Source organism: Babylonia areolata, chromosome 25, assembly GCF_041734735.1.
Source record: "Babylonia areolata isolate BAREFJ2019XMU chromosome 25, ASM4173473v1, whole genome shotgun sequence".
Taxonomy (NCBI): Eukaryota; Metazoa; Mollusca; class Gastropoda; order Neogastropoda; family Buccinidae; genus Babylonia; species Babylonia areolata.
In genome coordinates, this window is record NC_134900.1 from 34,744,721 (window position 1) to 34,757,220 (window position 12,500).

Consider the following 12,500-nt stretch of genomic DNA (forward strand, 5'->3'; position numbering starts at 1 on the left):
TCAAAAACAAAACACAAAACAAAAAAAAAAAAAAACGTTTCCAACATTGGGTCTTTTTCGTACTATACACATGCTTGTCAGTGAAACTTTTGATGAAAACAATAACGATGACGACATAACTAGATCACATACCTGTGTCACTGATGGGTTATGTACTCTTGTTACACTGGTAAACGGATGAGACGATAAACCGAGGCCCCGTGTGCAGCATGCACTTAGCGCACGTAAAAAAAACTAAAAAAAACCCACGGTAACAAAAGGGTTGTTCCTGGCAAAATTCTGTAGAAAAAAAATCCACTTTGATAGGAAAAACAAATAAAACTGCAGGCAGGAACAAATACCAAAAAATGAGCTGCGCTCTCAGTGTAGAGACACGCTCTCCCTGGGGAGAGCAGCCCGAATTTCACACAGAGAAATCTGTTGTAACAAAAACAAAGAGAGAGAGAGAGAGAGAAATAAACAGGGTGTAATTTGATAGGTCTATAATTATTAACTAATTGATTGATTTATTGTTGAACTAATTAGTGGTTTGTTAATTAATTCACAAAATCATTCAAATATATATTAGTTAATCGACTGATATGCATATGCATAAATAACTAAATTGTATTAAAAAAAAAATTCTGAAGTGATCACCCATCTGAATTTAAAACTTGACAATGTTAAATAAATAGAAATACGAATTAATAACTAAATCACAAATTATGATATGGTCAACCGTCTGCATTAAAAAAAAAAAAAATGATGATATCAAGTAGATTAGTCACATGAATAATAAACTAAAAAATACAAATAGATAAATGATACGTCAATAAATACGTTGAAACAAATTTAATTTATCAAACGTAAAACAATTCAAACAAACAAACAAAAAACAACTGCGTGAAATAGACAAATATGCGTAACGTCCCTTGCCTGAAGGCGGCCACGTACGCAGAAGATAATTATACGGATTACTGAATGAATAGATATAAAACTGAAGAAACACTATGATGTCAAAGAGTGTGGCATTGACTGACTGAACGAACAGAAGAACGAACAAATGAATGACTTATCCCACTGAAAACGATTGAATTGTTGACAAAGCCCTATAAATATCATTTAATAGAAAAAAAAAAAAATAGACAGATAAAAAAAGAGATGATAAAAGAAAATAACTTGTTAGCAAGGAAATGGCTTTTTGGAAAGAAATCGTAAGCAGCATAATATATGAATATGTGTTTGTGAACGGTTCAACAATACGTATGGACAGACAGGTAGATAAGCTATATATATATATATATATATATATATATATATATATATTGTGTGTGTATGTGTGTGCATATATAAAATTTAAAAAAATATATATATATATATATATATATATATATATATATATATAGTAAGAAGTAGACTATTGTCAGTAATTGCCAAGGTCGGCAGGTGGACATCACCGTAAGAAGGAGAAGATAAAAGAATCTATGGGTAAAAGTCGACTTTGACATGGGATCTGTAAAAGAGGCGACGTAACGAGCCACAGGGCTCTTCCGGACCTTCAGGCAAATGAAAAGTGAGAGTGAGTGACAGACAGAAAGAGAGAAACACTGACACAGAGAGGGAGAGAGTCAAGTTGTTCAGGAAGGGAAAGTGATTAGAAGTCACAGGAAAGGACACACACACACACACACACACACACACACACACACACACACACACTAAATATAAATAAATAAATAGATTAAAAAAAAAGAAAAAGAAAAGAAGGGTGAATAGAATTGTGAGTGAGTTTCAGTTTTCAGTAGCTCAAGGAGGCGTCACTGCGCTCGGACAAATCCATATACGCTACACCACACCTGCCAACCAAGATGCCTGACCAGCAGCGTAACCCAACGCGCAAAGTGAGAGTGTGTGAAGGAACTGAGAAAGGGGGGCCCTGAAAGGGGAAGCCGGGGGGAAGGGAAAGAGGAAAAAAAAGGTGTGTGGGGGGGGGGGGGGGGGGGGGGGGGGGGCGGGGGGGGGGGGGGGGGGTGAGAGGGCAGGAGTGAGAGAAGGGGGGTGGGGAGAGACAGTTAGGGACATATGAACAAGAAAGTGTAATTTAAAAAAAAAAAGGGTGAAATGAAAAATAAAATATATATAATATTTTTCAATATAATTATAGTTAAAAAAACAAACAATAACAACAAAAAACAACAACATAATAATAATAATGATAATTATAATAATAATACTATATATGTAGATGAATGACATAACATACATACATACATACAAAAAAAAATTAAGTCAAATATTCAAGTAATTTCTATTTTATATTTGATGGATAAAGGCAATGTTTTTGTAATAATATGTTCCTTTTTTTTTTACAAGACAGCACATCGTCTTCCTCCTTGTGTTTCTGTGTGTTTTTTTTTTTCAATCTTTTTTCCTTTTTATTTTCTTTTTTTACCCCTCGGTCTATCAACTGTCGCCCGAAAGACAAAGCGCCCAGGCCATCCAAGTTCTGCTTTGCGCAGGGGAGAAAACTTCTATTCATCACGTGCACGACTCAAACATGGGTTCATTCCCTTGCCACTGTTGGCCTTCCACTGTCAGGTCAGAAACGCGTCGATAAAACAAAAGATGATACGACCGCTAAGTCTTTAAAACTGACAAATGGAGAAAGTTTATACAGCCACACAGAAACAAACACACACACTGGCACAGACACGGATATATATATATGTATATTAGAAAATTAATTTTAAAAAAAAAATAATAATAATTTAATATATATATATATATATATATATATATATATATATATATATATATATATATATATATTTATATATGCATACACTGATATATGTATCAGAGGCGCGCATTTTTATGGGGGGATAGGAAGAGCTAAATCCCAACCCGTTTGGCTCAAATCCCGATTTTTGACTTCCACACTGAGGTCCATGTACGCCGGATTATAGTCACCTGATTCTGCTGAGTCCCAAGGCCTGACTAAGCGCGTTGGGTTACGCTGCTGGTCAGGCATCTGCTTGGCAGATGTGGTGTAGCGTATATGGTTTTGTCCGAACGCAGTGACGCCTCCTTGAGCTACTGAAACTGAAACTGAAACTGCTGAGTCAGATGAGACTGACGATAAACCGAGGCCCTCGCGGCAGCGAACGATGATAGTCCCTGGCAAAATTCTGCAGCCGGAAAAATCCTCGATGTGATGTGATGCGATGCGATGCGATGCGATGCGATGCGATGCGATCCGATCCGATCCGATCCGATCCGATCCGATGTGATGTGATGTGATGTGATGTGATGTGATGTGATGTGATGTGATGTGATGTGATGTGATGTGATGTGATGCGATGCGATGCGATGCGATGCGATGCGATGCGATGCGATGCGATGCGATGCGATGCGATGCGATGCGATGCGATGCGATGCGATGCCGCGCCGCTAGTCAATCCAACCCAATCCAGTCGAGTACAGTCCAGTATAATACAATACAATACAATACAATACAATACAATCTTTCCACTGTCATGAGAGCAAACGACTATCATACTGCACGACTACCAAAAATAGAAAACAGTCGACTAATTACAGAAACGTAATAAAACACATAACAATAATAATAATAAAAATTAAAAATTCAAACACCGCATTTTTGCCAGTAAGCTTCCTCCAAAGCTCCTCTCCCTTGTTGTATACATCAGTGCACACCAAAGGACTGATTCTTCATTTTAGTTTCAGTTTTCAGTTTCAGTTTTAAGGACGGGTGTCAGAGCGTGCGAGCAGATCCCCTGGTAACTGTACGTGGCTACTACACCGCCACATCGGCTGTCACGTGTCACGGACAGCGGAGAGAGAGGGAGGGAGGGAGGGAGAAATCGAAATCGAACTCGAAACTTTTTTTTTTTATTGAGGGGAAAAGGAATAGGCACTTACTGGCCTGTTTTCATCCTACCCTCGTAAAGAAAACGTATAAGATAAAGAGAGACAGACAGACAGACAGACAGACAGATGCAGAGAGAGCCGTCATCTAACTCCCAAGACTCACCCTCTCCAACAGCGCAACCGTCATCTGACCTCATGGTCCAAACTCTGTCCAACTCCTTGACCTTTTTTTTTTTTTAATAAGGGGGAGTCACTCAACAGGGCGGGCAAACTCAGCTCTCTCAGCTGGTATTTATATACTCTTCATTCTTCATCAGTTCTCTGTCTTCGTCATTCATAAAACAATGGCAACGGAAAGTAACACTGATCAGTGACCCAACAACATTTTAGTTGTTTAAAATTTTTCAGTTGTGTCCGTGTGCTCAACGTTGAGCTCACACTTTCAGTAGTGAACACAATGGAAAAACAGGACATGTGGGAATAATCGGGCTTTCCCGACGGCAGACCTACCAACTATCGATAGAAAGAAGTTGTGTGATTGCATGAGGCAAGGGGAGGAGGGGAGTGGGGGGTGGGGGGGTGGGGGTGGAGGGGGCGGGGGGTAAGAGTGAGAGTGTGTCCTTTAACCCCTTATCTGCAGCAGACCGAGTGAGTGTGCTCATCAGTGAAGGTTTGCCGTTCCTCTGTGACTGAGGTAAAGATTCACAGGCTTACAGGTACGATACGTTTTTGTTTTTTGGGGTTTTGTTTTTTTTTCTTTTTTTTTCTTCTTTTCAGATTTGTATCACTTTTCCCTTAGGCCGGAAATAAATTAGTAACAATTTGAAAGTCAGTTCATGAAAAGTGAAAAAGTAGTTACAGCTTATATTTTATTCAGTATTCCATACTGATGTTATTTCACCGAGGTTCAGCACTTAAGGGGTTAAATAAGAAACAGAGACAGGGAGAGAGAGAGAAAAAAAAAAAATAATGATGATAATAAAGTAATGATAAAAACACCGGAAATCGAAGAACGTGGTCCTTCAAGACACGAATCTGTGTGCAGAGGGGAGCTTCTCCACTTCAGTCTCACCTGAGTCAGCCTGCTAACTTCAACAAGAAACTATAATTTCTCCCCCTCCATTAGACCTTTTAGTTTATGCAAAGATCATGCATCTGCTCCTTTTTTTTCTTTTTTTTTTCTCACCTGAGTCAGCCTAACTTCAACAAGAAACTATAATAATAATAATAATAATGATAATAATAACAGCGATAATAATAACGATAATGATAATAATAATTCCGTAGATTAATGATAACACACGACGTTAAAAAAACAAAACAAAACAAACAAACAAAAACTCCCCAAAACTGGAAAATATGAATAAATCAGTTTCAGTTCAGTTTCAGTAGCTCAAGGAGGCGTCACTGCGTTCGGACAAATCCATATACGCTACAGCACATCTGCCAAGCAGATGCCTGACCAGCAGCGTAACCCAACGCGCTTAAGTCAGGCCTTGAGGAGGAAAAAAAGGTGAATGAATAATAGATAAGCTTACACAAATAAATAAATAAATAAATAATAACTATAATGTTAAAACACACACACACACACACACACACACACACACACACACACACACACACACACACACACACACACACACACACACACAAAACTCTTCTGTCTTTTTTTTTTTATGTAAAGGCCACACAAGAATACTTACACGATTATTCAGAATCAAAGAGGAGACTCTCCTTGCTGTATAATAGTTGTCCAAGCCACGAGAGAGAGAGAGAGAGAGAGAGAGAGGGAGGACGGCGCACTTGTTTCACTCACTAACAGCTGGTCAGCAGCTGTTTGATTGGAGAAGGTCGACTATCTTCGCGGGGAGTGTAATATAACCTTCACGTATGCACACACTACGAGTTTCACTCGTCTGCTGATGAGATGAATCCCCCTCCCTCACCTCACTTGATCTCTTCCTCTCTTTCTTTCTCTCTTTCTTTCTTTCTTTCTTTCTTTCTTCAGTCTTCACTTCGAAATGTTCTGCCGCTTGTTCGTAAGCAGTGGTGGTTTGCTAACTAAGTTGCTTGCTTCAGCGGACGTTGATGAAAACAGGATAGTTTAATGACTGACTGTGTGAACTGAAAACCTGGTCGTCCGGTTGTCAGTTAATGGGGTCTGAACTGGATATATATATATATATATATATATTTTTTTTAATCTTTATTTCAGTGAGACGCATTCTATGTAACTTTCATTTTGATATATATTTTTTTTTAAAGTGTTTACTTTATTCAGTTTAATGATTAATCAAAAATTGTATTCTTCCCCCCTTTTTTTTTTACGGGCGCAACTTGATAGCCGATTGGTTAAAGCGTTGGACTTTCAATCTGAGGGTCCCGGGTTAGAATCTCGGTGACAGCGCCTGGTGGCCGGGTAAAGGGTGGAGATTTTTCCGATCTCTCCGGCACTGAGGTCAACATACAGTGTGCAGAATTGCTAGGGCCGAACCCACAGTCGTGTGTATACGCACGCAGAAGATGAAATACGCACGTTAAAGATCCTGTAACCCATGTCAGTGTTCGGTGGGTTATGGAGACACGAAAATACACCAGCATGCATCCGAACCACGACAGAGTCATCGGCAAGTCGATGTTGGTCGTGTAACGGAAAGGAAGAAAGAAAGATGTTGGGCTGCGTATATGGATCAGTTCGCACGCTTTGGTGTCTCCTTGAACGTGAAGTGACAGTGGATATTTCGACTTTTCGATTTTTTTCGAGGTGTACCTCAGTTAAATAAAAAATGTAAATTATTAGCTGCCCCCCAGCCCTCAGTTGCCCGCGCGCGTGCACACACACACAGACACACACAGACACACACACACACACACACACACACACACACACACACACACACACACACACTCACTCGCGACCGCACACCACTACCCCCCCTGCACCCCACCTCACACACACACACACACACACACATATCACACGCACACCCACACCCAACCCCACTCACTCACACACACACACGAACACACATATCACACGCACACGCACACGCACACGCACACCCAACCCCACTCACACACACACACGAACACATAATGCGGAAATCACGCACTCCACACCACTCTCTCAATAGACGATAATGTAATCAGTTAGAAAGCGAAACGATAAGAGGTAGGAAGGTTGAGAGAGAAGACCCCACCCCCACTCCCCTCCCAACCCCCCCAATCCCCCACACCCCCCCACACACACTACAGACGCGGGCCCTGTGCCGTGCCAGGGATAAGGCAAATGAGTTTGGTCACAACAAATCCTGACGCGTGTCCGTGTTTGGACGGATTATCTCCGGGCCTTGATTAGCAGACTGACTGAGGTGATCCGACTCCATAGCGATGGAGAGACTGTCATCTCCAGCGCCCCCCCCCCCCCCCCTCTCCCCCCCCCCCCCCCCCGGCCCTTCCGACCCCCGACCCCCCTGCTCCCCCTACCCCTCCTCCGTACTGGGATCAAAAGTTCAACGGACTTTTTATTAATTAAAGCTGACGATCCACTCTTGCGTACGGTCATACTACGGCCAGTCACAAGACATAGGTACAGAATTCAAAGATATGTTGTTAACGACTTGATAAAAGCAGGTACATCAATTTTCTAGATTAAAAAACAAACAAACTTATTTTGCAGACAGCATATTATGGTCTACTGACCATGCATGCACTGAGTTATTGAATATGATTTTAGTGATGGCCTAGAGGTAACGCGTCCGCCTAGGAAGCGAGAGGATCTGTGCGCGCTGGTTCGAATCACGGCACAGCCCCCGAAATTTTTTCCCCCTCCACTAGACCTTGAGTGGTGGTCTGGACGCTAGTCATTCGGATGAGACGGTAAACCGAGGTCCCGGTCCCGTGTGCAGCATGCACTTAGCGCACGTAAAAGAACCCACGGCAACAAAAGGGTTGTTCTGTAGAAAAATCCACTTCAATAGGAAAAACAAATAAAACTGCACACAGGACAAAAAACAAAAAACAAAAAAATGGGTGGCGCTGTAGTATGGCGACGCGCTCTCCCTGGGGAGAGCAGCCCGAGTTTCACACAGAGAAATCTGTTGTGATAAAAAGAAATACAAATACAAATACAAATGCCTATTATCCTGAGTCAGAGACCAAGATCTGTGTGTGTGTGTGCGCTTTTCAAAGACGGAGTCATTTGCTCAACAGGCAGAGACCGACTGACAGCTGCCAGTGTCGGGCCTCTCGTCATCATTCGTGTCCTGTGTCATTGTGTCAGGTTTCAGTCACGCACACGCACACACACACACACACACACGTGCGCGCGCGCGCTTACACACACACACACACACACACACACACAGACGTGACATCAGTTTATGTATATGACCGTGTGTTTTTTTTTTTGTTTTTTTTTTATCCCGTTATGTAGGCAGCCATACGTCGTTTTTGGGTCGGATGGGGGTGGGTGCTTAGTGGGTATGCTTTTGTTTCCATGACCCACCCCAACGCTGATGTGCATGCCATGACCTTTAACATGCGTATAATAGTTTGATTTTCTGCGTGCGTATACGACGAAGGGGGTTCATGCACTATATAGCAGGTCCGTCTGCACATAGGTAGGCAAAATCATAGGAGATCGGAAAAATCTCCACCCTTCACCCCGTTCACCTTTTTGGCCGTTTCAGGCACACACGAACCAAGACTGAATAAACTTGAAAACGCTTTGAAAAATTGATGTTTCAGCCATGACTCAAATCTTAGTTAATCGGCGGTTTATAAAAGAAGGTTCCTTGGGGGTTTTTTTATTGACTCACTTGTGTAAACAAAGTGAGTCTATGTTTTAACCCGGTGTTTGGTTGTGTGTGTGTGTGTCTGTGTGTCCGTGATAAACTTTAACATTGACATTTTCTCTGCAAATACTTTGTCAGTTGACACCACATTAGGCATAAAAATAGGAAAAATTCAGTTCTTTCCAGTCATCTTGTTCAAAACAATATTGCACCTCTGGGATGGGCACACACAAACATTTAAAAATGAAGCCTAATTATATGCAAACTGCATTTACTGTTATATTTATAATTTTTTGTATTCTCTAAACTTGGCACTTTGATCTGATATTCTGACCCAACAACAAGAGCAGTCATTATTATCATTTTTTTGGTTCAAACAGGAACTTCTTTTGCAAAGCATGGAAGTTTTATTTATTTTGCAAACGTTTTGGTGAAGATAGTAAAAAAAAAAGGGAAATTACTCTGTAATTAATGCTAGGGGACTTAATTTGCTTTAAACTGATATTTCTCATCTTAAACATTACATTTTGAAATTATACTCAATACATAAAAAGCTTTGATTTTTTATTTTTTTTATTTATTTTATTTTTTTTAGTGTATCACAAGTGAGTCTTGAAGGCCTTGCCTCTCTTGTTCTAAAATGTGGAAGTGCACGTGCAGGTAAGTAAGCATAAGCACCTCCGGTTATGAGTGATCCTCCTTACACTGGCTGTGTGTGATGCTGTTTGTGGAAAACCCAGTTATCATATCACTATGCCCCAAAGAAAAGTGTGCGAGTTCCAAAGTGGTCCTTAACTCACTCTCTTTCTCTCCAAATTAATGTTCACAAAAACCGTTATTCAAGGAATCAAGAAGAAAACTTGAACTGCCCATTTTGCAGTAACTCACTTGAAACCGGCCGAAATTCACTTCACTTTTGAGTGCCCTAAGTACTGTATGGAGACTTAAGATCAAAGTATTTACAGAATATTGTCAATTTCGACTGAAATTCATAATCTGGAATTACAGTGAGAGTTCCAGAAGACAGTATTTTTGTTTTTGCGAAGTTTCTTTTAAAGTTTTATGCCTTAAAGCTTAGATCCCAGATCTTGAATGCAGACCGAAATATACAAATGTGAAGCAGCGTATAAAAGAAACCGATTAATCTAGGTATCACGGAAATAATTCTCTCCATGATTTATTTGCTAATTACTCATGTATGGGTGGTTCTGTTTGTTTTTTGAGGGGGTGGGGAAGGTGCGTTCTTTCCTTCTTTTTTTTTTTTCCTCGTGTAAATAATAATATATCTCAGTGTCGACTGTGAACCCCCAATTGAAAGGGGCTGTGGCCTATTCAATTAAACTATAGTGTCAGTGTCAGTGTCTCTCTCTCCCACTCTCCCTTACACACACACACACACACACACACACACACACACACACCACAGAGAGACAAGGAGTGAGGGGGTTGGGGGGGTGAGGGGGTTTACTTTGCCTTTCTAATCTCACGGCAAGGCACGTGCTGGCGACACTATCCAGTCCTGGGTTCGTCCATCAATTCACGGCCCGTCCCTGCGCCTTTCCTCCTACCAACGCGCGCGCGCGCACACACACACAGACACAGACACACACACACACACACACAGAGAGAAACACACACACCCTCACACGCACACACACACGCGCAAGCACGCACGCACGCACACACACACACAAACAAACACACACACACACATACATACACAGACACACAGACATACACAGACACACACACCCTCACACGCACACGCGCGCAAGCACGCACGAACACGCACGCGTACGCAAACACACACGCACGCACACACACGCCTACTCAACTCACGTGACCTTTTTCCCCTCCCCAGCATTTTTTTTCTTCTCACTAATAGTGAAAAGACTTTAAACTCAAGAACAAACGAACACACACACACACACACACACGTACGAACGCACACACATACTGACGCACGCACATACACCGCACGCGCGCGCGCGCGCACACACACACACACACACACACACACACGCGAACTTGATGCGCTGAAGACAAAGTATAGTAAAAATGTTACATGCATCTGTGGTAAGCAGTTCAGCTTACATCATTGTTTGTTTCACTGTCAGCAGTTACGTACCTTCTTGCCCAAGTATTTCAAAGAGAATAATTATTCTGCAGATGATTTTTGTAAAGTTATTTCTGACGAGGTTCTTATGGTCGAACTTTCACAGGCATTAGTTCATAGCCCTATTTCTACATTCCTTTAATGTACTTCAGAATTGTGTTGATGGTTTCTGATGATTATCAGTATCATTGCTGAATTGTTACTGTTAAATGTAATTGCATGTTAGTTGTGCATTTTTTGGTAGTTTTCTACCTTTTCTGTTTTCCTCTACCCCACCCCCCTTTTTTAAATTTTATTTTATTTTTATTTTATTTTTTAATGTATAATATCACTGATAGTGAAAAGACGCTAAACTAAAGAACGAACGAACGAATTCGAACGAATGCACGCACGCACGCATGCACTCAAACGAGAAAAATTAATGCACTTCACAGCCCAGTGACTGACGACACTCACTCTCCCCTTCCCCCCCACCCCCCCTTCCCCTGACAACGCTAGCCGGTTCAATATCATCCGCCACGCATCATATAATATCAAAGACTTCCTCAGTGTGACAGTAGTGACTGACAATAACGGCCCAGCCACTTTGTTTGTCCCGTTGAGTCAACAGCGGCAGAAAATGAGTCGGAGTGAGAACGAGAGAAGTCTCAAAGCGTGGTTGATAAACTCCTCGGATAACGTTCAGGAGGATTTTTTTTTAAAAGGGACAGCAACCCAAACCCTGAACTGGAGGTTTTGGGCGGGGAGGGTAAGGGTGGGGGAAGCGTGGACTTAATTCTGAAACCCGTGGCGGTTAGGGAAAACACACAGACAAGACTGGCAAGTTTCTCAAAACTCTGCCACGAGCTGGGGTGGATGCTATCAAGAATCAGGGTGGGTGGGTGCTGTCTTTGAAACTGATAATCAGAGGTGTCGCCAGCGCGTGGGGTGTGAGTATGATTAATAGAAGAAAGTTATCACCGATTTCTCAGTGTTATGTCTGACGTCTTGAGAATTGTTGTTATGGTGATCATTTCTGTCTGTTGTCTTGAGGGGTGAATCATTACAGTGATCATCTTGACTTGACACTGGGTCGACGGCTGGTGTGACTGACGTAGGATGTCACGGTGGTGGTGGTGGTGGTGGTGTGTGTGTGTATGTGGACGTGTGTGTGCGTGCGTACGTGTGCCAAAGAATAGAATAGAACACTAATGTCATGAAATCTAAGGTTTATAAGACACAAGACTATGACAAATATCCAGTTCGCGCGCGTGCTCTGTGTGTGTGTGTGTGTGTGTGTGTGAGTGCGCGCGCGCGCGTGCGTGCGTGCGTGCGTGTGTGCGCCAAAGAATAGAATAGACCACTAACGTCATGAAATCTAAGGTTTATAAGACCCAAGACTATGACAGACATCCAGTTCGCGCGCGTGCTCTCTCTCCCCCCCCCTCTCCCCTCCCTTGTGTGTGTGTGTGTGTGTGTGTGTACAAATAGTTCACACACTCTTCGTGTCCTGGGCACCGCTCCTTGCAGAAAGTACTGAGGTAAATACCGAGACCGGTAAAATATACAAATATCAACAACAGTAGGCTCTGCATGTCTTTAATTAAAAACTTTTGTTCTTAAAAAGCAGCAAATTTTCACTGTTAAAACAGTATACACACACACACACACAATATATATATATATATATATAATAATATATATATATATATATATATATATATATATAGTGTGTG

General features: G+C 41.7%; 1 protein-coding gene across 2 annotated transcripts in view; it reads left to right on the forward strand.

Moving 5' to 3' along the window:
• LOC143299788 (F-box DNA helicase 1-like) overlaps positions 1 to 12,500 on the forward strand; it is a 60,134-nt gene that overhangs the window by 1,833 nt on the left and 45,801 nt on the right. The window lies entirely within an intron of this gene.